Source organism: Phyllostomus discolor, chromosome 11, assembly GCF_004126475.2.
Source record: "Phyllostomus discolor isolate MPI-MPIP mPhyDis1 chromosome 11, mPhyDis1.pri.v3, whole genome shotgun sequence".
Taxonomy (NCBI): domain Eukaryota; kingdom Metazoa; phylum Chordata; class Mammalia; order Chiroptera; family Phyllostomidae; genus Phyllostomus; species Phyllostomus discolor.
Genome location: NC_040913.2, coordinates 5903722 through 5928656, shown reverse-complemented (window position 1 = coordinate 5928656; position 24935 = coordinate 5903722). Strand labels below are relative to the sequence as shown.

Below are 24935 nucleotides of genomic sequence, written 5' to 3'. Positions count from 1 at the left end.
TCAGAGGAATGCGTTTTTGATTTAATTTCGTTTCCGTTAATATGCAGAAATTAGGCTGACAAAGCTGATGATCATATGAACGCTGCTTGAATATAGTAGTTATGGTGTTTTCTGGAATTGTTGCTTTGATAGTATGAACTAGTGTTCTAGAAAGTGCAGCACAGTAGAGGTATATGACAGAGGCTTTAATCTTAAAGCAGCAGTTAGGTTTTCTTACTGTGAATTCAAATTATGCTGAGGTACAGAAGGTTAAGCAACAAAGTGTTCATTACTGTCTTTATAGTCATTTCAGCACTTTCCATACAATGTAGCCTCAGAAAATTTGCCTGATAGGTCTATTCATATCGTAGATTCTTCAGTATAACTAGGATGAGTATAGACTCCATACAAATGGCCAGATTTATTATCTGTTCAGATCCAGTTGAAAAGATTGTAAACATGTACCAACGGCAAGCAGTGTGCAGTAAACAAACAAATTCATGGCTGAAATGGAATATATGGATGTAGAAACCTTTTGAAATTCACAAAGAAGTCTTATGAGCGTTTACTTTTTCGATGGAGGCAAAATTCTGTGACAGAGATTGCTTCTGGACCTAGAGAGTCATTTGTCACAGGATTGTTTTGATAGACGTCATTTCTTCCCAGCCTGTAACTACCAGCAATGAAACTGCTCAATGTAACCTCTGATAGGAAATTCATAAGTAAGTTGGTTGAATCAAGTAAAAGGTGAAGGGTAGTTTAATCTAAGTTCCTTTAATATTTGTTTTGAAACTTCCTGTTTGGGAGTAGAGCTAGGCTTTTGTAGTCCTTTTTAAGTTCAGAGGGATCTTAGAGGTTATTTGCTCTAACGGCTTATTTTATAGATGAGAAAATTTAGGCCAGAGAATTTACCTGCTCAAACTCCTGTAGCTGGTGGTTTAGCCAGGCCCATCTCCTAAGCCATTATCCCCATATCAGTGGGCTATCTCGATGGAAACAGCTTTTGTGGGTGCATTTCAAACTATTTGGAGAAGCTAAAGTAGCTTATATGAAAGCAACTGAAAGATAAATTTCATTTGATTACAGAACAAAAAGAAATGTGATTTTCACCTGTATATTATCATAACTTTCACTTTCCTAGTTTACGGTGTAAATAATAGAATTTGTATGACAGAGTTAGTGTTCAGTAAGGCTCACCTGTATGTCCAGGATTATTCTCTACATATGTTTTCGTATTACTCAGATCCACCCGTCTCTTTTTCTGTAGTCGCACATGGAAATAACTTTGTTATTTAAGAGCTCAGTTTCGATTATGGCCTTCATTAAAAGGAGAATTGATCTGTATTCTTGCTTTGCAAAGCCCAATCTCACTGTCCCTAGAGATATGAGGATAGAATATTGATTTTCACCTAAACCTGCAAAGCCATTTCCACTCATTGCTTCAGCCGGCCCCTGCCAGCCTTCCTTCCTTCGCTGCAAGGTGACACCGCAGATAATGTCCCTTTTCCGAGTGGCAGTGTCCCATGCGTTCTTTGGAACCCCTGGTTTCCCTTTTTGACCTCTGGCCCCAATAGCCTTTATCTATACCTTCAGAAACATTTAACACTTTCTGTTTTGAACAGTATTATAGGTCCTTGTCCATTTGTTTTCTTTTCTGTAAGTTCCCTAAGGTGCTATGTGTATTCCCCCCGACCTTTTTTTTTTTTTTAAGAAAAATTGAGTCTTTAATAATCGCTGCTAGGACAACCGGTTAGTCATTTAGATTAAAAATAAAATAAAATAAAGCTAGATATCGTCCTTCATTCTTAATTTGTGTTCCAGGTGGTACATTACTTAGAGGTAAAAACTAAATGCATAAAAACGCTAGAAGAAAACGTGGGTTACTCGTACGATGAGTCATGGAGATCTTTCTAAGTTAAAAAAAAAAACAAACAAACAGAAACCATAAAAAAATTAGGTAAATTTGACCTCTTAAAATTTTTACTTTAAACTTGACTAAAAAATTTCAAACTTTTGTGGAAAAACCCCCCCAGCTAAAGTCAAAAGGCAAGTGACAAAGCGAGGGAAAGCAGTCACAGCACGTGTGATAAGGACTGGTCCCCTCTGTCTCACGCGTTAGTAAGATGCAGCATAGCTAGCTCGTAGAAAAGAAATAAAAATGGCTGATAAACTTAATGTTAATTAACAAAGAGCAAATTAAATCAGCAAGGAAATACCACGTCTCACCTGTCAGATTGGCAAACATTTTTTCTCATTGAATTTGTTGGGGTGATAGGTGCGTCTTCCTCGTTGTGTACCTTTTGGGGCCCAGCGTCGCGTTTGGCCCCGAAGGCCCTCAGTGAACGTTGATGGTACCAGCGACCGATCTGTTTTCGTTGTTCCTGAAAGCGTAACTGCTGTCGACATTTGATTGGTGTTTGTTGCATGAATCGTGTGACTGCCTAGAAAGCACTGTGCGGATGAACGTATACACACTTGTGGGGAAAGGACTGGGCCGGGCGGCCTTGAAACCTTGGAACCCATGCGTTAGTTCGTTCATTCCATCAGCAACCCTCTGGGTTGCTGCCGTGTCTCCAGCGCGTGCGCACGCTGCGTTGGTGAAAGTGACCAGGTTCTTTCGGGAGATTGTGGAAGGTAAAACCGCAGAGCATTTTCAGATGTGGAAGAGGGCCAGGATGCTGCAGTGCCCGCTGTCCCCCACATTTTACCCTCACGAAGAGGGCTCTTTCACTTGGACTGCCGTTTTCGCCCCCTGGTCCGGAGTGGGCGGATAATACTCTACTCTGAGGCTCAAGAGTGGATGGAACCGCACCCTGAGTTCATCTTGGGACACTTAAAGCAGCCCGGAACTTTCCGGGAGACCAGCGGAGGGAATATAAGAAACATAAAACAATCTGACTTAATGAAGGCCTAGCTTTTTGTTGCTGTCATTCAACAGAGCTTGTTCCCAGCACTCACTGGCCTCATCAGGGTCTCTCTGCTTTGGCTGCAGCCCGGCTCTGTCTCCGAGGACAAACCCATGGGCGGTGTTTTGGGTTCCTCACTTCCCAGCTTCTTCCTGGGCTGCGTTCTGAATGAACGCCGTTTTAACATTTCTTGCCTAGGAGCTTCTTCCTCCCCGACGTCTTGACTCAACTTTGGGTGAGACCGATGTCTCTGTCTGCAGCTCACCAGGGGCTCCCTTGTCCAGGGGCAACTCCTTCTCAAGCCTTGAAGGCCCGGCCCCACCCAGACCTTTATCTTTGTAAATTCTTTATAGGCACATCTTAACCCAATCTGAATATTCATACAGAGAGTGTCAGTAACTCTAGGTGGTTAGTATTAGGCAACTGTAGGGAATTGTTCCTTTTCTAGGAATCTATTCCCGTGCCATAGGTAAAGGGGGTTTATCTCAGTAAGGAGAGGTGCTGAGTGAAAACAGGTATGAACCATGTCCTCTGGGGTTGTAGAGGAATCTCCCATTCGTGGCGGTTAGAGGAAAGAAGTGGTGCTCCATTGGGTGTTGCAGGATGAATAGGAGTTCCTGTGAAAAAGCTGGAGTAGGGGCAAGGGCATCCTGGGGAGAGGAGGAAGAGACAACTCCCTTTGGGTCAGAGGCGCTGGAATGGCCTGGGTAAGAGCATACACTCAGGAGCCGGTCGGCCTGAACTGAGAATCCAGCTCTGCGGACCATACTTTGGAGGGTCTGGAACAGGAGTGTCTCCAGGCAAATAACTATAGTAGCGAACATTCACAGAACCTCTGGGTGCAATAATTAGGACTCCTTTTTTGGATAAAAGGCCCGAGGATGTGGCGGGTGGCGGGGGACGAGGCTGCGTGGGGAGGCGTCTCTGGGGAACTGCCGCTGTATATTCTGACTTCATTCAGGACCAGTTTATGCAGTAGAGCCGCACTCTGCAAGCCTTGAGGGCAGGCGGAACCTGCAGGCAAAGGGGAGTCGGATTCTTTACCTCAGAGGAACTGCTCTATCTGGTCCCAAGGGCTTAGCACAAAGGAGACAGGCAGTAAAAAAATACCACTAATGCAGGTCCCATTAAAATGATATCTTTTAGCTGTATCACTGAAGAAAATGTAACCCTGGCTGATGAATCGTCTGTTTGGAATGGCGTGGTCCACAGGAGGTCGTGGGTTTTCAAGAGCAAAGATAAATTTAAGCTGAGCCAGAGGGGAGTTCAGCATTTTTCTTCAGACCAGGGTAACATTACAGAAGGGCAGGGGGGCGGGATGGGGCGGGGCAAGAGAGGGGTTCGATGTTATCATCTCTAAGGCCCTTTTTTCCCAGCTTTGAACCACCAGGATTCTAAGTGGCCAGGACTACTTGACTCTTTCTTGAAAAGATCTCTTAAAATGTCATTTCATTTTATTAAATCTGCATAGTATTGGTTCATTTACCATTGATTCTTTTCTTGGTTAAATTGCACTATCTCAGTTCTCTGGTTGAAGCCATTAGCCTCACTAATACTTAAACCTTGACCCAGTTCAGTTGAGTGTCTGGTGGAGTTTTATGTATCATGCATTTTATAAAACTTGCATCAGAAAAAACTGAATGCAAGTTTTTCTTACAGTGCAAGCATAGTTCTGAAAGTTGAGGACTTCTTAGAATGATGGTGTGAGTCTCTAAAATTGACGGAATTAGAACCCGTCTAAACCAATTTTTGAGTGTGTCTCTACTTAAATGTCATAAATTTAATCAGCTTTCAACTCTGCATTTGAGACTCAAGTCAGGGCCTGGGTTGTCTTGAGTAATGCCTTTGGAACCTTCCTAATCACAAATCACAGTATGAAATGCATTTAGCATTGCTACCCAAGATTCACATACTTGGACACATACACACATATATAACCGAAACAGGTCCCATTAAAATGATACCATTTAGAGAATGGTATAATTTTATTTTTATTTATTTTTAAAGATTTTATTTGTTTATTTTTAGACAGAGGGGAAGGGAGGGAGAAAGAGGGAGAGAAACATCAATGTGTGGTTGCCTCTTGTGTGCCCCCTACTGGGGATCTGGCCCAAACCCAGCAAAACCCAGGCATGTGCCCTGACTGGGAATCGAACCCTTGACCCTTTGGTAAGTAGGCTGGCACTCAGTCCACTGAGCCACACCAGCCAGGGCTATAAAATGGTATCATTTTAATGGGACCTGCATTGGTGGTATTTTCTGTTGTGTTATAGCCTTTAAAAAATCCTAACTGTGATTCATTCCGTTGATTTCATGACCCATAATGGGTTGAGAACAATAGTTGGAAATTCAGTACCTCAGAGCAGCGATTTTCAACTTCTGTGCCCCAAGAATTTGTAAAACGTGCCGTACCTGATTTTAGTCAGGGCACTGACCTCTTTTCCCTTTAGGTTGTCAAATAAAATATGACAACAGCCAACGCAAAAATAGCCATCTGGTGTAAATGAATCAAAATTGTACCTTTTTTTTGCTAGATCGGCAAAAACATAGACTTTTCAGTGGGCCACAGAATTTTGGAATTAGTTTATGTGTGCCACGAGATGAAAAAGGTTGCAAATTGCTGTCATAGAGAAACTGTTGAAGTTTTGTACCCTCTTTCTCAGCGTATAGTTTTAGTGTTCTAGAAGACAAAGATACGGTTCACCTCAGGGGCCACCACCCCACCCAGGCTGACCCATCTCTGGCCACCCTGCCTTTCTGAATTCCCACTGGGATCATCATAAAATCGTCTCACCAGAACCCTCCATGTCAGAAGGTACCAGTTACACGGCCTCTCAGCCCGGAGTTGGAGCGAGTCCAGGGCAAAACCGGGAGTGCGGCGACCCAACAGGCGTTTTGCCCTCCTGTGTCCTTTCACTGCTGACTCAGGACTGAGAAACGGGGTCTCATCTAAGTTACGGGTGTCCGTTGTTAACCTCTCTGTGTGACCGTGCTTTTAGCTGGGCGGGTCTACCTGTCCTGTGGAGCTGTTTAGGGATTTTATTCATTTTCCATTAGTCATTATGTTTTTTATCTTTTCAATTTCTCAGGATCAAGTGATATTTTAAGTAATCATAATAGTAGTCATCTGGAGTATGTTTACATTTTAAATAAAGGTAATGTAACCATAATAAAGGATAATGGCCTTGAGAAGTATATGCACTAATTCATGGAAGGTGCTCAACCTGGTGCTTGAAGTGTAACAAACATTGAAGGTAAGACACAGAACGCAACCGGTCATTGTGATAAGAGGGTTGATAAGCAACTATTTTTGAATACTGATCACTTACTTTTTTCCAGAGGAAAACAATATCTATTGAATGTTTTTTACACTCCAAGCACCAGACTGAGCACCTTACACCTGGATTTCTCATGAAGTCTATCCCCTATATACGTGGAAAAGTGAGGTTAAAGCTGGTGACAGATACTGGGCGGATTTGTTGAGAAAATGGATTAAAATGGCGAAACATTTACTACCTATTTGAAATGGGAGTTTAGCTAGGAGAGTGCCACGATGCAAGAATTAAATAATCACGGTGCAACAGAAACGAGGTTTGAAGGTTAAGAAAAAAGGTTAGTTATTTGGTCATTCATTTCCCACGGGGACTAATTAATTCATGCCACAGCTGAAGTTCTGAATAGTTGAAGGCAAAGTAGCATGTAAAATAGTTAGATACTTACAGTTACCTTTAAAAAATCATTCCAGTTGTTTTTAAAGTGATGGCACATGCCAGTATGAAAATCCAAAGGCTGTCCCGGGAAGAGTTAAGCTCCCTTCCACTTGGGGGTTTTAAGATTTTGTGAGAGGAGAACTGATAGGGTTTGCACAGGCTCTGACAGCGCCCAGATAAGGAGCCCTGGGCATTCTTGCTTTAGCAGCTGTGAACTTGTTACTTGTAAACTGCTCTGGGGATTAGCGGTGCTTGCACGTGGCTGCCGCTTCCTCCAGATCTCCCGATAGCTGCCCTCCCTCAGCGCGCTCTTCGTGGATTTAATAAACACTTCCTCATGTGCACTGAACATTTTTTATTCATCTTCCTCTGTGGTCCCCTCATCACTGTGTTTCTCAAGGCCTCTGGCTCAGGACTCGGAACATAACAGACAGAATGGGGGCCGTGGAGTTTTGTGTCGTGTGTTAGTTCATGGCGCAGGAGAGGTTCACCGTGTCACCCAGGCCTCTTCTCATAATACCGTGTCACGTGAGGTCCCTCAGGCTTGCGTGGTACTGTGCACAGACACCAGCCCTGGCGTGGCCTGGCAGGAGGCTCAGGCGTCTTGCAGAATCCAAGGACGGGTGCATTTGGGCCCTAGGGAAAGAACTAAAGGCGGGAGCCTACTCGGAACCTGGAATTTCCCTCTCTTCGTGGCCCTGTCTGCTCCATTCTTCCCCTGCTCACACTGGCTGCCTGTGTTTCTTAGCACAGGGGTGGGACAGGGCCGCCAGCTGCCTCTGAGGCTCACCTGTTACAGTCTGGATAGGCAGGGAGAGAGGGGTGCCAGGGCCCAGTCCCGGCTCCAGACTTCCGTTGGAAGGAAGCGATTGGTCAGCTGTCCACGCCAGGTTGGGGCCACAGGTGTGGTCCTGCTGCAGGACTATGCATAGTCCTGCTGCAGGACTATGGCAACTACTGTTGCACCTGTGGATGGGGGGCGGGGAGGGTAAGTCTCAGGAAGCAGATGCCAGTGTCCAGCCCCGCACGTGGCCTCTGCTGGGGTGCTGCGGGTGCGGGGAGCCCCTGCCCTCGTAGCTGGTGCGTGCGGGTGACCGCGCCAGTGGCCGCAGAATAATGAGTGCCAGTGCCTGCTTGCCTTTCTCACAGCTGTCGTCGCCCCGTTTTTGTTCAAACCCGCGCATTTAGCCTTGACGCGTTTCAGATAACTGTCTTCCCTGCACTTGCTTGCGGGTTTGACTGTGGGCTGCTGCCTTCCTGGAGGAAATGGAAAGTGAGGAACGGGTAGACACTTCACTACGAACGTTTGCTGAGTAAAATGGTTACGTGGACAAATTTTTGAACTAGTGATGAGAGTCCATATGGTTACCATATTCTCTGAGCTCCAAGTCAGAACACATGGGGAAATAAGAGATTTTTTTTTCCTGCTGGAAAAAAATCGATAATATTTCATTGTGCGTTTAACAAAGAAATGTTTTTAAATGACATAAAACTGGCCTGTTAAGCACACATGGACACAGTATGTATCCTCTTTCATGGAGGGGGCTGAAAAACTCCGAGGATATTAACAGTAATTAATACATAAGCGGAGTGTGTCCCGTGTGCCAGATGCCGTGTTGAGCCCTTTACGTGCCTCTTCTCACTGAATCCTCCAGATGGTTTTATGAAGCTCGTGCATCACTCTCCTTTGGAAGAGGAGGGCACAGATGTGGGGGCACCCCAGCTGGCGGGTCCCCATCGCCCTTCCACGCAGCCCCACCACACGCACCAGCTCTCAGGCTCTGCCGGGGAGGGTGCAGAAGGACCAGCGTTTGGCTCCCATGGAAACCACAGGAGGCTGGACTTGGTTTGGCAGAGGAAAAGCTAGCGTTTTGGCGGACCAATCAACAAATTATGATTCTAGTTAAGTAGACAGAGGGTAGACATCCCTATATCCATCCTTACGATGCCGTTCTTTACCTGCTCTAAGTATTGGCATTACCAAATTGTAGATAGGACTTTGATATCAGGAAGGCCGGGCATTTATTGGTGGACAGCAGCAGGATCTGTGAGGGCGGGAGGCCTTGGACCTGAGGGGGCGCGTGAGTGAGTTGGGCCGGAACAAGTGCCGGCTTCTGTCTCTCACCTGACAAAGCATCGGAGGGGGGTGGCCTCACCTCTGTCTGCTGTGCCCTCTCCAGTGTGTGGCTTTTGTCCCTGTGGTTGAAGGTGGCTCTTCGGCTTCCAGCTTCACATTATAACTGTCTCAAGACCACCTGGCTACAAGGGAGGATGGGGCATTTGTTCATTCATTCATTCATTCATTTTTATTTTTTGAAGATTTTATTTGTTCATTTTTAGAGAGAGGGGAAGGGAGGGAGAAAGACAGAGAGAAATGTCTATTGGTTACCTCTCAAATGTTCCCTGCGGGGGACCTAGCTCGAATTCAAGGCAGGCGCTCTGTCCAGGAAACCAACTCGTGACCCTTTGGTTTGCAGGACGAGGCCCAACCCACTGAGCCACACCAGCCAGGGCTATTCAGGAGTACGGCAGTTACTCATTCTGTTGTTTACTTACCTTCAGTGATACACCCAAGTCAGCTATTATTACAACTAGTTATTTGGGAAATGAGCCCTCTGTAAATGGCAGCTATTATGATAATCCAGAAACTAGATCTGAAAGTAACAGGTTAGGGGCCCCAGCCGGGTAGCTCAGTTGGTTAGAGCATCATCCCCACACGCCAAGGTTGCGGGTCCAACCAATGAATGGCGCAAATAAGTTTTTCTTTCTCGGCCATACGAACAACAAATCGATGTTTGTCTTTCTCTCTCTAAAATAAATATACTAATAAAATAAAGTAACAGAGTATGAAATTCATCTTTCATCATGGAGCTGTCATTTGACCTTTTGTTAGCACAGTGTGCGCTGTTATATCAGAGGGATACGAACAAGAAGGTCACAACGTGCCTATCAATGCAGCATTGTAGTGAGAGGAAACTGGGACCTCTTGTATTTAGAATCGTTTTGTCCAAAGAATTGCAAAAGTAATAACACTACAGCTCCCACCATGCCATTATATAAAACTAGGAACTTTGTATAATAAAACTAAGAGAGATTTGCCAGCATTGCCACTTGTAATTCATGATTCACAGTAACTACCTGAACGACAAAGCAATGACTTTTCACCATTTAATTCTCCTAGAGGTGGTGAGCTGCTTCGCCACCGAAGGGACAGGGTGACTGATCTTGCTCTGAGGTTCCGAGGCAGAGAGCAGAGTCCCTGCAGGGCCGGGGGTCACTTACTCATTGTCTTCGCTGAAACGTGGCATAAAAACGCTGCTCACTTTCTACACGCTCCTCCTCGGTCTGCCCTCCGTAGACCCCTTCTTATGTTCTGATGTTACACTGAAACGCCACATTTCACCGATGTGAAGATCCACATCCTTTTCACCGTTAGCTTTCCGACGGCAGGATTAGTGGCTTCAAACAATTATTATCTTTTTTTGCGCAAGATTCGGTGAGTCGGCTGGGGCCGCTGGGGCGGCAGGCGGGCCTGCCTGGGCTTGTTCCCCGGGGCTGAGGCGTAGCAGCAGGAGAGAGAGGACCAGCCCCACTGCGCTTCTGAAGAGTCGCTTTCGCTAGCACCCAACTAGCTAAGCCAGTTGCAAGGCCAAGGCCAGGGTCAAGGGGCGGAGAGACGGACTCTGCCTCTTGATTCGTGGAGCAGTCAAGTCACGTGGCAAAGGGGTGGGATTTCTGAGGGCATTTTGCAAACCTTTTACCGTGGCACGACAGTGAAAGTTGTGGCTTAGTCAGTGTTGTTTTTCTTTCTCGGCCATACGGAAAGTAATTATCTTACCATCAATGGCATCTTAGAGCTGGTGAAATACAGTGTATGTATTGGGGTTTTAATTAAAACAATGTGTATTCAATGCAAGAATTTAAAATAATAATGAGTTGAAGTGCTTACCCACACCCCAGCCCTTCCCCCACATCTTAAGAGGCTAGAAACACCCTCCAAGGACCTTTTGGGTGAACACTGCCCTTTCCCTCAAAGATGCCCTGGACCTGATCCCTGCATCCTGTTGTGTTACACAGTGGAAGGGACTTCCCAAGTGTCATTAACGACCTTGAGATGGGGAGCTGGTCCTGGATTGTTGGGGCGGGGCCAGAGTGCTCAGAAGGGCCTTAAAAAGGGAGGCGGGAGGATGAGCGCCCAGATCACACAGTGTGCGGGTGGACTCCAAGTCCGGGGATGCCCGCCGCCTCTCGGAGCTGGAAGAGGAGCAGACTCTTCCCGGGGCCTCCGGGAGGAGGCTGCCGTGGACACCGTGGTGTGAGCCTGTCAGTGAGGTTTAGACTCCTGACCTCCAGCACTCGAAGAGAATACAGTTGTAGGATTTTTTTTTTATAGTAATTTGTTACAGCAGCAACTGGAAGCTATTAAGTTTCTTTGTTTAATGTTTACTTTTAAAGGAATACATGGTGGTTGGCTAGGAATTCAAATAGCATCAAAGAACAGAAAGTAAAATTCCCATTTTTCTCATCGACTATTCCCGCTTACTCTGGGGCACCACTGTTAATAGTTTCTCATCATTTTTTTTTTCAGAAATAGTCATATTTATTCTCATGTCCATACAAATAAGATATATATATATATATATATATATATGCATATTTTATTCTGCAATCTTATTAACTATATCCTTGGACATATTTTCATATGAGGATAAGGTGACCTACCTCATTCAGTACCATGATTTATTTTACCACCCCCCTTGTAGGGAGCATTTAGGTTGTTTCCGTGTTTTCCTCTTTTCTTTTCTCTATCATGAACAGTGCTGAAACGATGTGTGTTCTGCAGTTACCATGGACCAGGGTCTACAAGTACCGTTGCCAGCAGTGGCATCCGTACCGGGGCGGCACTGTGTGTCTCTCTGCGCATGCGCGTGCCTGCGCTGGCGTGAGAGCCGGTGAAAGCGCGTGTTCCGTTCCACTCTTTGCCTGCAGTGCGCTATTTAAAAAGTTGTGAAGAGCTCGTAGAACACATGAGTATCTACAAATATCTAACTAAGTGCACTATTGAAAAGAAAACATGTTATGAAAATGAACGTGGTTCACCCTCAGGCAGGCCCTCCTTTGCGGATCGCCAGCGCGGACAGGTACCTGGTGTCCTGGCTTGTTTACTTCTGTTGACTTTGAATAGAATTCTGACACCCTTGGTCATCAGGCCCTCAAAATGTTAGGATTGGGACAACAGCTAATAGGGGTTTTTTTTAAATGATTAATTGATTGATTGATTTTTAGAGAGGGGAAGGGTGGGGAAAAGAGGGAGAGAAAAATCAATGTGTGGTTGGTTGTCTCTCACACACCCCCTGCTGGGGACCTGGCCTGCAACCCAGGCGTGTGCCCTGACTGGGAGTGGAACAGGCGACCCTTTGGTTCCAGGCCAGAGCTCAGTCCACCAAGCCACACCAGTCAGGGCTGGGGTATCCTTAATGGTATGATCAAGAATTGACAGTTCGCCTGGGAGAAATTTTAGAAAGTGGATATAAGAACCCAAAACGAAGTGAGAGTTTGGGACAACTAATATTGGAACGGCAGCCCTTGTTGTAAGACTAGTGCCTGGGACATCTGTGTGTTAGGCATCAAAAAATGTTCATTTATGTTTAAGAACACAGGAAAGTATTTTAGAAAGAATACCATGAAGGTGAAAAACGTTTACCGTAAAAGAAAAAGTAGAATTTGAGAAGACAATTGTCTGTTACCTTGGAAATTCGCTCGGAGGGATTGCCTCACTGTGCTGAGGTATCAGACAGATGTGTCCATTATACGGTGTGTTGGGCCATCCGATCTTGATTTTTAAAAGCTAAATTGCTTCTAAGGGCAGTTCCTAGGAGACTTGATTTAAAGCAAGCCCAGTTCTTCATCCGTTCTGTTTTGTAAAGTCCCCAAAGGAGTCCTTTCTGACAGTGCTGATTAAAGCTGGAATTGAACCTGAGGCACATATAATTCTTGTCCTTTTTTTCAACTCATACCCAAGCCCTGAGGGCTGCACTAAAAAGGACAAATGTGAGTCCCAGCTGGGAGGAAGTCTTGGTCGGGTGGTGAAGTCTTGGGGGTGGGTGCACCTAGTGAAAAAGGTCCCACGTCTCACCCCAAACAGCTCGGGCCTGGGAGTGTGCTCTGAGTCGGACCCAGAGTCTTATCGTCTTTACTGATTTGTCCCCAAACTCATTTGGCTTCCTGTGGCCTACTGGTCAACCATCTTTATTCCTTCCATTGGTCATTTTTATGGATCTAACGTTTCAGGGATTTAGGTAGTCAGAAAAAAGTTAAAATTAAAAGTTGAAGGGAAGAACAATAAGAATCTGCCATTTGGTTGTCACTGGGTGTGTTGCACACACTAGTGGGACCAGGGGGAGTGGCTTTGTTAGCACAAAGTAACGCTTTCATGCTGTCCTTCTGTGTACAAACAAATAGAGGAAATCAAGTGTCTTCCTGAGTGAAAACAGAAAAGTTGGAATGACCTTGAGTATTCCTAAAGGAGCTAAGTAAAGTGAATCTTTAAAGAGCCCAGCTGAACACTGTTTTTTTAGGAAATAGATTCCCCCCCTTCAAATGTGCTTAAGTGTTACACACTTATTATATGAGATTATTAGAGGGAATTCTTTTTAACTAGAACCCAGGTGATGAATATTTGCTTAAACGCATCTATTTCATCCTCTTGTCTAATTGGTGTGACTCTTTGGTGTCAGACAACTTTGTCTTTGCAGATAACCAAGCTCTGGTTGCATCCAGTAATGCTGTTTAATTGTTTGGTAAGGATGGGTGTGAATGTAACACTTACTTGTGAGATTCGGCCCCAAAAGAGTATAATGTCGAGTCTGTTCATGGACAACGGTCATGGGAAACTTACATCGTGGGCTTGTTTTAGGGCTCCGTGGCTCTCCGACTGCTTTCCGACAGCGGTCGTGCACTGCATGACAACGCTTCGGTCAACAGTTGGCAGCAGACCGGACATGGACGGTGGTCCCATGAGATCACCGTGGAGCTGCGAGGAAGGAATGAAAGGATACGTGGCTCAGGAGCAATGTCTTTCCTCTCTGACACGGGCAGTGTGTGTGGGGCCTGGCAGTGGGTGCCCTCTCCCTCACAGCACCCCCCTTTGGGGGCACAGCTTGTACCCCAGTGGTCGGCCATGACCTGTTTTCAGCCCCGAGGAGCTGGTCCCCACAGAGCTGCATAGTCAGAGGGTCCCACAGGCCTCCCCGATCTAGCTGGACGGTCCCGCGAATACACTGCTGTCAGTTCCTCGTTGAGGACCTGAGAGTCCTGTGCAAGGACACAGGTGCGCAGCAGCCACCTGAGCAAGTAAGCAGTGCCACCTGGCACTTCAGTAAAAGCCTTCTGTGTTCGTGTGGGGCCACCTTGTTTCTGTCTGTTGGAGATAGTCGCAGGTTGTAATGATGGAAAGCGTGGATACATTTTATTTCTTCTATCAGTTGACTGTCACAGAAGCCTTTTGTGCCAAAGAGGACCAATGAACCAAAACCAAATTTCCAAAGTCAAAATATTGAGTCCTCAGTTTCACACCCTCTCCATGTTAAAACACCGTCTTTTTTTTTTTTTAAAATGAATACCACATAGTTCCTTAATCCAATCTCTGCTCCAATGTGCAGCAGTCAAAGCCACAAGGCCATGACAATCCCCGGTTCCCTTATCTCTCCGTCTGGATTGCTTGTTCCTACGGAGCCTCGGGCCCCCTTCCGCTGCCTCCCGACAGTCACCAGGATGAATTCAACAGAAGTTCGTCTTTTTATCCTCAGGCCACTGGGTTAGTGCTACATCTTGGCAGCGCTTTTTTTTTTTTAAAGAGAATCAATAAAGAGGAAATGAAAGATAACTAACGTTTTCTGAGCACGGACTGTGTGCCAGCGTGCCGCCTCATTAGAACCGTGCCCCAGGCCAGCAGAAGGCTTGCCTCTGGTGCTCGAACCAGCGCTGATGACAGCGGACCAAGAACCGGCGGTACGGCGCTCACCTAGTCCGCCTCTGCTCCCGGCTTCGGAGCTCCTTCACGGCGGGGCGGTGTCTCGTTCTTCTTCTGTGTGTCCCCACGTGGGTCCCACCCTGTGGGTCGGTGAAGCCGGTGACGTGAATGCCCGTGTAAGTGGCTGGACGAGTGGACTCAGCCAGATGGCCTACCTGGTGTCTGACCCGGAGGACTTCCTGACTCACAGATAATGAACGGCTCTTGCACGGAGCGGTGGGTGTTGGCAGGGTTTCCCAACTGTGTGCAGCCTGCCCGCCTTGTACAAGGTGGACCTACCTGTTCCTGCCGCCCTCGCTGTGCGCACACCACCCTCTCACAGAACGTGGCTGCAATGCCTCTGCACATAGAGCATCAGGGAAGCTGGCCAGAGCAGCTCAGTCGAGGCTGGGAGGGAGTGCCCCCCACCCCCGTCTGTCGCCGCCCCCCCGGAATGCTGGACAAGGGCGCCTTGGAGAGGGAGCGGGCAGCGCCCAGTGCCTCTCATCAGACAGTCGTCCGAGACTGCAGGTGCGTCCCCAGCTTTGGGGAGGCTAGGGCAGCGGGTGGAGCAGGTGCCACCCTGCGCTGCCCTGAAGATGCTGCTGCCCTAAGGTGCGCAGCAGAGCTCGGAGCAGGAAAAGCAGGCCCTTTCCCCACAAGATCCAGGACTTCCGCCTCCAAAGGCAGCCCGATGTAGAAGGGTCTCCCCCTGACCCTCCCAAAATTCAGTAAGGGAACTGAGGTTCTTCACTGAGGATTGGGGGTTATTTTCCCCAATCTGACTTGCACGGTGGGCCATGGAAGTGAGGGTGAGAAACTGCGGTCCCTCACGGAACGCACAGGCAGAGAGAGAAGGATTCCTTGTTTTCTAATCTGGGCTGGTCTGCCTGTCAAGCCTTTCCCCAGTAGGAACTTGGAGCAGGGGGGTGTGGCCAAGATAAGTAAAATCAGTCTGATGCAATAGTATAAATTCCTTTTAGGCAATGCTCATTAAATTTTAAACGTGTAGAATGTTGTGGTTCTCATATTTCTTCTCCCTCCTGGTTCCTCACTGAGGTGGCATTTGGGTGAAGTGGCGGGGGAGGGGTGCAGGAGTGGGCAGGCCCACACGGTGACCTCCAGCTCCTTCCTTTATGGCTTTGCCCCGTGCAGCTGCCCTGGCCTGGTTCCTGGCTTGGAGATTGCGGAGGGGTGACCTTCCTGCCAGGAGCTGCTGCTGAAAGTCCTTGCTGGGAGGACAGTCAGGCTTGTTAGGGTCAGCCCGGCCCAGGTGCTCCCGGCGGGCCCCGCTTTACATGGGCGCTTTCAGGCACGCCCGCCCTCTGGGTGTCTGCCAGCCACCTCCTTCATGCAGCTCACGGCCCAGGGGCCTGGTCCCCTGGAGTCCTCGTAGTGGCGTCCCCTGGCCTCTCAGCAGGTGCTCCTGCCGTCCTCAACCTGCCCCACCCCACCTGCGCCTGCCCACTTCCATCCCACCCCACCCCCACCCCCACCCCCACCCAGGCAGGATTTTCTGGGTTTTGTGGAAACAAAACAGAAGTCGGCCACAGAGGTGAGAGACAGACTCTGCCCATCGCCCAGCCCGAGTTCACCGCAGCAGAGCTTTCGGGACCCACGAAGGCCGTTTTCCCCAGAATCCTAATGGAAAGCACGGCAGACAGTCTGCTGTCCCCGGTGCCCGTCACCCTGTGGTGAGCGTGCCTTTGAACAGGGGTTGGCGGGACCCGCCCACCCCACCCACTTGCTCTGCTGACTCTGGCTCTCCTAGTGCCGCCGTCTGCCTGCCGGCCTCCCCTTTCCCTGCCTAGGCTGACGGATACGTGGCGGGGTGGCCGCCGTGTCCAGCGCGAGTACACTGATAGCTGGAAATACTTTTTTCATGACATCAGTAGGAATTAAATGGACTTGGGGAAATAGCAGACCGTAACGCAGTGACAACTATTTTGAATTGAAGATTCTTACGGACCTCATAACCTAAAAAAAGTCGCAGATAATCACGTGGTAGCTGCCCCCATTCTGAGTCAAGTTTTAAAAGTACACAAAGGGACAGCTGGCCAGGTGGGTCCTTTTGGGGTCCCTCAGACACAAGTAACAGCTGCCACTAGGAGAGAGAAAGAGAAGATTAGATTGGTTCTGGAGCAGCCATGTGGTTCTAGTGACTTCAAAACTTGAGTAGAGGGTAAAAAAAAACTTAAATAAGCCCTGGCTGGTGTAGCTCAGTGGATTGAGCTCGGGCTGCGAACCAAAGCACTGCAGGTTCAATTCCCAGTCAGGGCACATGCCTGGGTCGCAGGCCACGGCCCCCAGCAACCGCACATTGATGTTTCTCTCTCTTTCTTTCTCCCTCCCTTCCCTCTCTAAAAATAAATAAATAAAATCTTTAAAAAAACTTAAATATTAGTACAATGTGGATGAAACTGTTAATAATGCAGTGGGATTTTCTGGGCACTGACCTCTTTTTCCTTAGATTGTCAAACAGAAAAACGATGACAGCAGCCAACACAACAATAGCCGTCTGGTGTGAAGGAATCAAAATTACATCTATTTTTTTGTCACATTAGCAAAAAAAAATAGTTTGGTGTGCTGCAGAAGTTTAGTAGTTAGTTTATGTGTGCCGTGAGATGAAAAAAGTTAAAAATTGCTGGGTTATGAGATAGTACGCAAGATTTTATACTCTCCTGAGGGTTAATGCTCCCTCTGAGGGGAATTACTTCTGATATTTCACAGGTGTGCTACCTGGATGCGCAAGAACAATAGGCAGGGCTGGCTTAAACCTTTGGCTAAAGCAGTTATGCGCCTGGGGCCTGACTGTCCACCACGACCTGCCCGGTGAGGAATTTAGGATCCGATCACCCTGCGAGGTTACTCTCCATGGAAGCCCCGTTTCTTTTGTCTGCAGCGCAGAAAGGAAGGAAGGGGGGTGTGTCTGTGGGAAAGAGGTGGGGGAGGGGGATGGAGGGGGGAGAAGATGGCTTGTCCAGCTTCCTATTAAACTTTGCATTTTAAGTTTATCAAATCGCACTGATATTGGGTGTCATGACGGCTTCCCTTTTCACAAAGGGGCAGGACAAGCCCAAGTGCATTTGTGCTGGAGACCACTGCTGACTGGGCTGGAGCGCAGTGGCCTTTGCGTCCCTAAGGTCATGTTTGCGTTTTAAAGGAATGTGTGAGCGAAGCACTTAACATTCCTCTCTGTGCTGGAGCCCTTTCTTTAGGTAGTTTCCTTGTCTTATTGTCTCTATTCCAGTCTTGTGAGTCTGTCCAAATAGTTACAAGCCCACGCGCATGGTTTTGCAGCCCCGTCTCCAGGGGCGGGGGTGGGGGGGGCGGTGACTGACCTTCCCTGGGGGGTGACTCATGCTTCCAGAGTTCAGTGGTCTCAGATGAGCTTCAACTTCTGAACCCGGTGGAGGCCAGACTCCCTCTGCAAGATGCAAATTAACCAGCAGGGATTTGGGGGTAACACTTACTCATTTACTAAACATTTTCTGACAATACGGCCTGGCCCGTTACCAAGCTGGGTTGCAAACTTAGAAACACAGGCCATGCAGTTCTGGCCTCCGGGAGCTCGCAGCTCATCGGGGAGGCAGGTGAGGGAATAACAGTTCCCGCAGAGAAGTTAGCGCAGAGATCGGTGATTGTATATACAGCGGAACCTCAGTCCTTGAACTTCATCTGTTCCGGAAAACTCTTCGAGAATGCATTGTCCAAAAACCGAATCTCCTTCGTCTCTGGAAAGACGTGTGACTGATCACACAGGCATCAGTGTGAAAGGGTTACCCGGGAGGGAACTGAGGCCCGAAGTTCTGTTAAGACAACCGAGACATCTTGTCCATGAACCACGTGGTCGGGTTGTTCCGTTTTTCCAGTTTTTCGAGAACCCAGATGTTTGAGAACCGAGGTTTGACTGCAGTCCACACTGGGGCAATGTTAAAGGTAAAGGGACAGTTAAAAATGGTAGGACGAGATGGTCAATTTTATGTTACGCGTTTGTCCTACAATAAAAACCACAAAGGGAAGGCAGGTAGGTGCTGGTTGTGCGTAGGCCGGGACAACAGACACCGATAGGGCAGTTCTGGGCGAACCGGAGGGAAGGACCAGCTGGTCCTAGGCAGACGCCAGGGAGCCCAGAGGCACACGCAGGGCAGGGACAAGGACACGGGGCCTCACTCTCCTGTCCTCTGAGGCGGGATGATTCTAGCACCTCTTTCCCAGGGGCCGTTGGGAGGGGTCGGTGAGTTAACTCCAGCCCCTGGCGTCCTGCCGAGGAGTTCAGTATTCTTTACGTCTTCTCACCCTTTTTTCAGTAGTCACCGGCGGTTTTCCTTTGCGGTAGGTCTCCAGACTTTCTGGTGGTGTTTTCGCACAGTAGCCTCTCAACAGATGTCTGTGGTTTGAGCTTTCCAGGCCTCGTCGGTGCAAACCACTCATCCCTCCAGCACACCACATGTCGGACACGCGGCCCGTGAGCCCTGGGGAGCCGCCTCACTTCCAGCCTCTTCTCGCTCCCTGCAGAAACGCTGGGTGTTCTCTGGCCCCGGTCCTCCGGATCTTGTGGTTGTTTCCGTCTTTTCACAACAGGCAGCTGTTTTTAAAGGGATGGGTCCTTTTCTAATTTACAGAAGCAATTTCTTGACTGTCCCCCCTGCCCCCATCTTTTAAAATAAAAGGGCAGAGTAAGGGAGACGTAACTAAATGACTGTGCGCCCCCTGTCACTTAGCATCCCTTTCACGAGCTGACTCTGAAGCGACTGGACCCTGTCTGGAGCTAATGTGACGAAGGGCGAAGGATCAGAGAGGAGGTCGGGTTGGGAGAAAACAGCACACGGTGACCCCCTGTTCACTCGGGGGATGGTTGAGGGCATGCATATCCCCTCTGGATTCTGTGAGAACGGAGCCGCTGAAAGCAGGAGTTCAGATTTCCTCCGAGACACTCTATCTCTCAGGCCGTGCCCGAGTATTTATGGTCCCGGTCCCAGGAACGGTGGTGCAAGCCACCGCTCTTGCACGGTGGTGGCGACTCCCGATTAGTGTTTCCGGATTCCATTCGTCCCTGGCAGTGGCAGGAGCCTCGTGTGATGGCATCTCTGTGTGACCGCATCGGGCTGCTTTCGCTCTGTCTCTTTTGCTTTAATGTAGCACATGGTCGACAAATATTAGTTGAGTCCTTGACTGCGGATCAGACACTATTCCAGGCAGGGGATACCATGAGTAAACAAAACAAAGATCCTTGCCCCTGCGGAGCTTATGTTCCGGCGGGGGGGGGGGGGGGGGGGGGGGGGCGGAAATAAGCCATAATAAAAGGTGAGCACGTAGTGCGTTAGAAGGCGATAAGCACTGCGAGGAAAGACCAGCAGGGTGAGAGGACTCAGGGGTACAGATACGGGGTGGGGGAGGTGAAGTTTCCACCTTTTAAAAAGGATTGGCCAGGGGGGTTGGTCCTCACTGAGAAGGTGGTATTTGCATCAGAGTTGGAAGAGGGAGGGGGTTAGCCATGGGGGTGCTCTCTGGGCACAGGTTTTGTTGGTAGAGGGGACAGCCGGGGCCACAGCCCTGCGGCAGGAATGCCCCGGGTGTGCAGCAGGGAGGCAGTGTGGCTAGCGGACGAGGTGGGGGGTGTCACAGGATGAACGACGGTGTCACAGGCCATGGGGAGGATGGTGCCCTTTGTTCTGGTCAAACAGGGGCCACCGCAGAGTGGCGAGCACAGGAGTGATGCGACGGTGACTTGTTTCACTCGTACGGACTGACTGTCGTGTGAGAGTCAGCTCAGGGCAGGGGACCGGGAGTGAGGACGGAGGCGGGAAGGCCAGGTGGGGGGCCGTGGCAGCCGGAGAGGTGATGGTGGCCTTGGCCGGTGTGACGGCGGCAGAGTAGTGAGAGGCGGGAGGGTACCGCTCTCGGGAAACTGTGATTTCATAACCAAGACTGAGTGGTTTCTGGTCAGGTGTATTCTGATTAAACGGCACGTTAGCCACATACAGTTCTAGTCCTGGCAGGGTGGGTCCCCTCTCTGTTAAGCACACGAGTGCATAGCGTTTGTTTGTGTGAGACGGTGGGGTGCACAGCTCACGTTTCTTGCATTGAATCTTGTCGTAATGCCGGAAAGAATGAAGCCATCCTTCAGCCCCAGTTATGTAATAAAAGAGAAAATGTATGTCTTTACACAGTAAAAAAATAATTCTTTAACAACAAATAGATATTTATAACACACAAAGCAAAACTGCTCCACCCTACCCCACAGCAGCCACTGCTAAAACGTGGTACCTATCCTCAATGAGTGAATTAAAACATCCCTCCGTCGGGAGGGTTTTAGAAGTTCGGTACAAACATGGCAGGCATCTACAGAACAAGTACCCCCGGACTTGAGAACTAAGCAACAATATCCCCGCGGCCCTGTGGACTCAGCCAGGATCAGCCAGCTCGGAGCACAGCCAGCCCTGGCCGGGGGCCACGTGCTGACGGAGCAGGACGAGTCGCAGCCGGGGCTTCGGGAGGGAAGCTGCTGTTGAGGGAGGGAGTTTTCACCTGACGTAGCATTTAGTACTGAGCTCTGCTGGGTTGTCTCACTGTCCTCCTGCACTGTGCGTGTGTTGCTGAGTTCTGGCTAAGATCTTTTTTTTTAAGATTTTATTTATTTATTTTCAGAGAGGGGAGAGAGGGGGGAGAGAGAGAAAAACATCAATGTGTGGTTGCTGGGGGCCATGGCCTGCAACCTAGGCATGTGCCCTGACTGGGAATCGAACCTGGGATGCTTGGTTCGCAGCCAGCGCTCAATCCACTGAGCTACGCCAGCCAGGGCAGCTAAGAATCTTTACTGAGCTCTCTGGGGACAGATGGGTGGCCCGGAGCCCCCAGCCACCCATCTGTCCCCTTGGGTGCCTCACGATGAGGATCTGAGGGCGGACAGGGGCTGAGGGGGATGGTTAGCGTGTTAGAATTCACGTGAGCTCTCCAGCTCCTGCCTAAGTGAGGGCGAGAGGCCCCAGGGCGTCTTCAGAACATAAATTCAGCAGTAAGGAGCTCTCGGTCTTTTTGCGTTCTCGTACGCACTCCTGGCAGCATTTGCCCAGCTGAGGGGAGACAGGGTCTGGAGTGAGACTGGTCGGGTCCAGATTCCGGCTTCCCTTCCTGTTGTTGGTGAGGCCTGCACAAGGTGACCGTCCTAAAGCCTCAGCTTCCTTCTCTGTACATCAGGGTTGTTTTTCATATCCAGTCGCCAGAGGCGTGGTGAGGCTCAGGCCAGGCCACGTGGGTCGTGGGAAGCATTTATCGCCTGCCGTGCGGGGCTGGTCACATAGCTCTTTCGCCACCAAGGGCTCAGACCATTGATTCTGACTGATGATTACCATCTTAGATACTTATAGCTTGTTTACTTTTGTATGAAGAAGTATATGACGTTTCATAACCCGTGTGATGAAGGTGGCAGGTCCTGAAACAAGCCTAACACAGATTTGTATCTCAGCTTTGGTTTACAGTTTGCTGTTTACAAATTCTTCTCTTCAGTACCTCGTGGCACAGCGCTGAAGACAGCAACGAAGGAACCGAGAAGGCAGAGATCAATCGTCCTTTCTCGGGGACAGGGAAGAGGAGGCAGGACCACCTAGCGCCAGATGCCAGTAGCCGCCTGGCCCGCACATCCCGTTTCCCAGGATGGGGTTTGCCGTCTCTAACAGGGCCTCAGGAACCGACGGGCCAGCATTTTAAAAACGGGTGTAAGGGAAGACCAGGCAGCAGGATAAATCCTCACAGGGTCTAGACCTCTTCTGAAGGCATGGTTCCGTGCTCAGTGGGACGCTGCTGGTGTTTCCGACTGGTCCATTGGATGGTTTTAAACTACGCGCTGCCGGTTTCCTTGTACGTGGGACAAGGTGTTCGATCAGATGACTTCTCCCCCGGGAAATGGAAGCCATCCCTCAGTTTTACATTAAAGTTCTGCATCCCAGACCTTTAGTTTTACGCTCTTGGGAAGACAGTCTCGGAAGGCACCTCTGAAATTAGTGGGCAGGTGGTAACCAACCGTGGGAAAGCCCCACGGCGGCGAAGGACGCCACAGACGCACTCCGAAGGGATGGCGGAGGCTTCTCCTCGCCGGCTTCGGTCTCTAAACGTTCATTTTTGTCTCCGGTAGATTGAGGCGTACAGGTGGTTATTGGTATTAATGAAATGCCAAAAAGAATTTGAGCTCCTTGGAAACCGACGCACTATAACCATGCATTTATTTTAATGCTATCTTTATGAAAGATGGTAGATGAAAAGAGAGTGTTATTGGGGTAAATAGTACCTAAGTTTCCCAATTGATGTGATTCTGGGAAAAATCTCTTGAATGATTAAAGCTTTGAGTTCCTCATTGCAAAATGCTCCGTTTTATCTATTTTTATTTCCCTGTATTTATCGTTAAGGGCTATCGACAATAATAATGAGATGAAGTCATGTGCGAAGGAACTGTTCAGTATGTGTTCTGCCCCGCATAGACGATAATCGTGAACACCCGGAGCTCTTTGTCCTAAACCTAGTGTGCTGCCTGCGGTGGAGAATCGGAAAACACGGGCACGCGGCAAATCACCCGGAAAGAATTCTAACGGGAAAACAAGGAGAAGGTACCCCTGTGATTATGGCCAAGGGACACCCGGGCTTCTTCCTTAAGTGGCACTTGTCTTTTAGTTTTATACATGTATGACATTTTTTTAAAGATTTTATTTATTTATTTTTAGAGAGGGAAGGGAGGGAGATAGAGAGAGGGGCGGGGAGAAACATCAATGTGCGGTTGCTGGGGGTTATGGCCTGCAACCCAGACATGTACCCTGGCTGGGAATTGAACCTGCGACACTTTGGTTCGCAGCCCGAGCTCAATCCACTGAGGTACGCCAGCCGGGGGGGAGTGTCCCTTTTGGATAGGAGGGCATTTTATCCAGGGGTACTCACTGCATCGTTGGTCTTACCCTTGGCATCTCAGGTTAGGTTTTCAAACTATTATGCTTTCTTACCATTTATCTTTCTTCTGAGTTTTGCCTTGATTTATTTATCAAGTTTTCCTTTAAGTAATTCTCTTTGTCCTCGATCAATATTTGCATCGTGATTTCAACACCATCAGTATACACAATTTAAATCGCTCTTGTTTTGTCAGCTTTCTTGTGCACTGCTGTCTGTTCTGTACTCATCTGTATCCCTATTTTCTTACATCTTCTCCTTTCTTGAGTTCTCTATTCTAATTTTTTTCAGCTGATTGTGTGTCCCTGTTTCTTAATAATTTTTTCCATTAAGGATATGTGCAAAGCACATTTTTGTCCTTCTGTGTCTATTAATATTTTTATTTGGCTTATAATCATGATAATGACAGTATCGATCATTAAATTTAGGATCCTCGGGTCACAGTCTTTTCCCCTCAGTGTCCTGTAAACCTGCTCCATGGCCTCCCACCACTCAGCAGGGCAGGTGAGAAGCCCGATGTCCATCTCATTCATATTACACTTTTTAAAAAAAAATCTTGGTGGAGGGTCACATGTCTACCGGATTTTTTTTCTCCCTGATACTCAAAAATTCTGGGGTGTGCAGATCATTTGTGATTCATTCCACCAAGCTGTGAGCGAATCATTTCTATTTGAAAAACTCCTTTTTAAGTCCCTTCCCCCCGTTATTTACTTACTGAGTATGTATCCTTTCCTTGTCACCTCTCCTTTCTGTTTCATCTTCTCTCTCTGAAATTCCTACCGTGTACAGGCTTGATCACCTGGACCTGTGGTGCGGGGTTCATCTTGTTCACCGATAAGTTCCCGTTTTGTGCTGTTTTCCCGGGACTTCTGGGCGAGGTTGTGGAGCGGCGGTTCCCTGCAGGGGCCAGTCTGGATTTTGCTGCCTCCGCATCGTAGGCCACGGGGTTCGCTTTTTCCTTCAAACACTATTTCCTGTTGCTCTCTTTTCCCTTTCGCCTGAGTCGACGTTTGCTATCAGTGGTTCACTGTCATTCTGAAGCTCCCTCAGAATGTACATTTTATACTTCGTAAGCTTGTCTTGTTTCTTGTGGTCACCCTGCTTAATCAGATTGTTTCACTTTTCTCCAAATATCTGAATCTGTGCTCCCGCCCAGTTTGCTCGCTCGTCTGCTTGCTCATCTGCCAAATGTGGGCCAGTTTGTTCAGGATCGGGAACTGAAATATGCTTTGTCAGAGGTTGTGTAGGTCATTGTTCAGTTCTTTTCATTACGGGCAAAAAATAGGGGGAAAGTTAGATTTATGGTAATTTCTCATCAACAGCTTAGGGTTCTAACAGTCCGTGTGGGGCGGAGCTGGAGCCGTGGGCACAGCTGCAGGGAGGCCGAGCTCCCCT

General features: G+C 48.4%; 1 protein-coding gene across 1 annotated transcript in view; it reads left to right on the top strand.

The window, feature by feature from the left end:
* WDFY2 (WD repeat and FYVE domain containing 2) overlaps positions 1 to 24935 on the top strand; it is a 121802-nt gene that overhangs the window by 1143 nt on the left and 95724 nt on the right. The window lies entirely within an intron of this gene.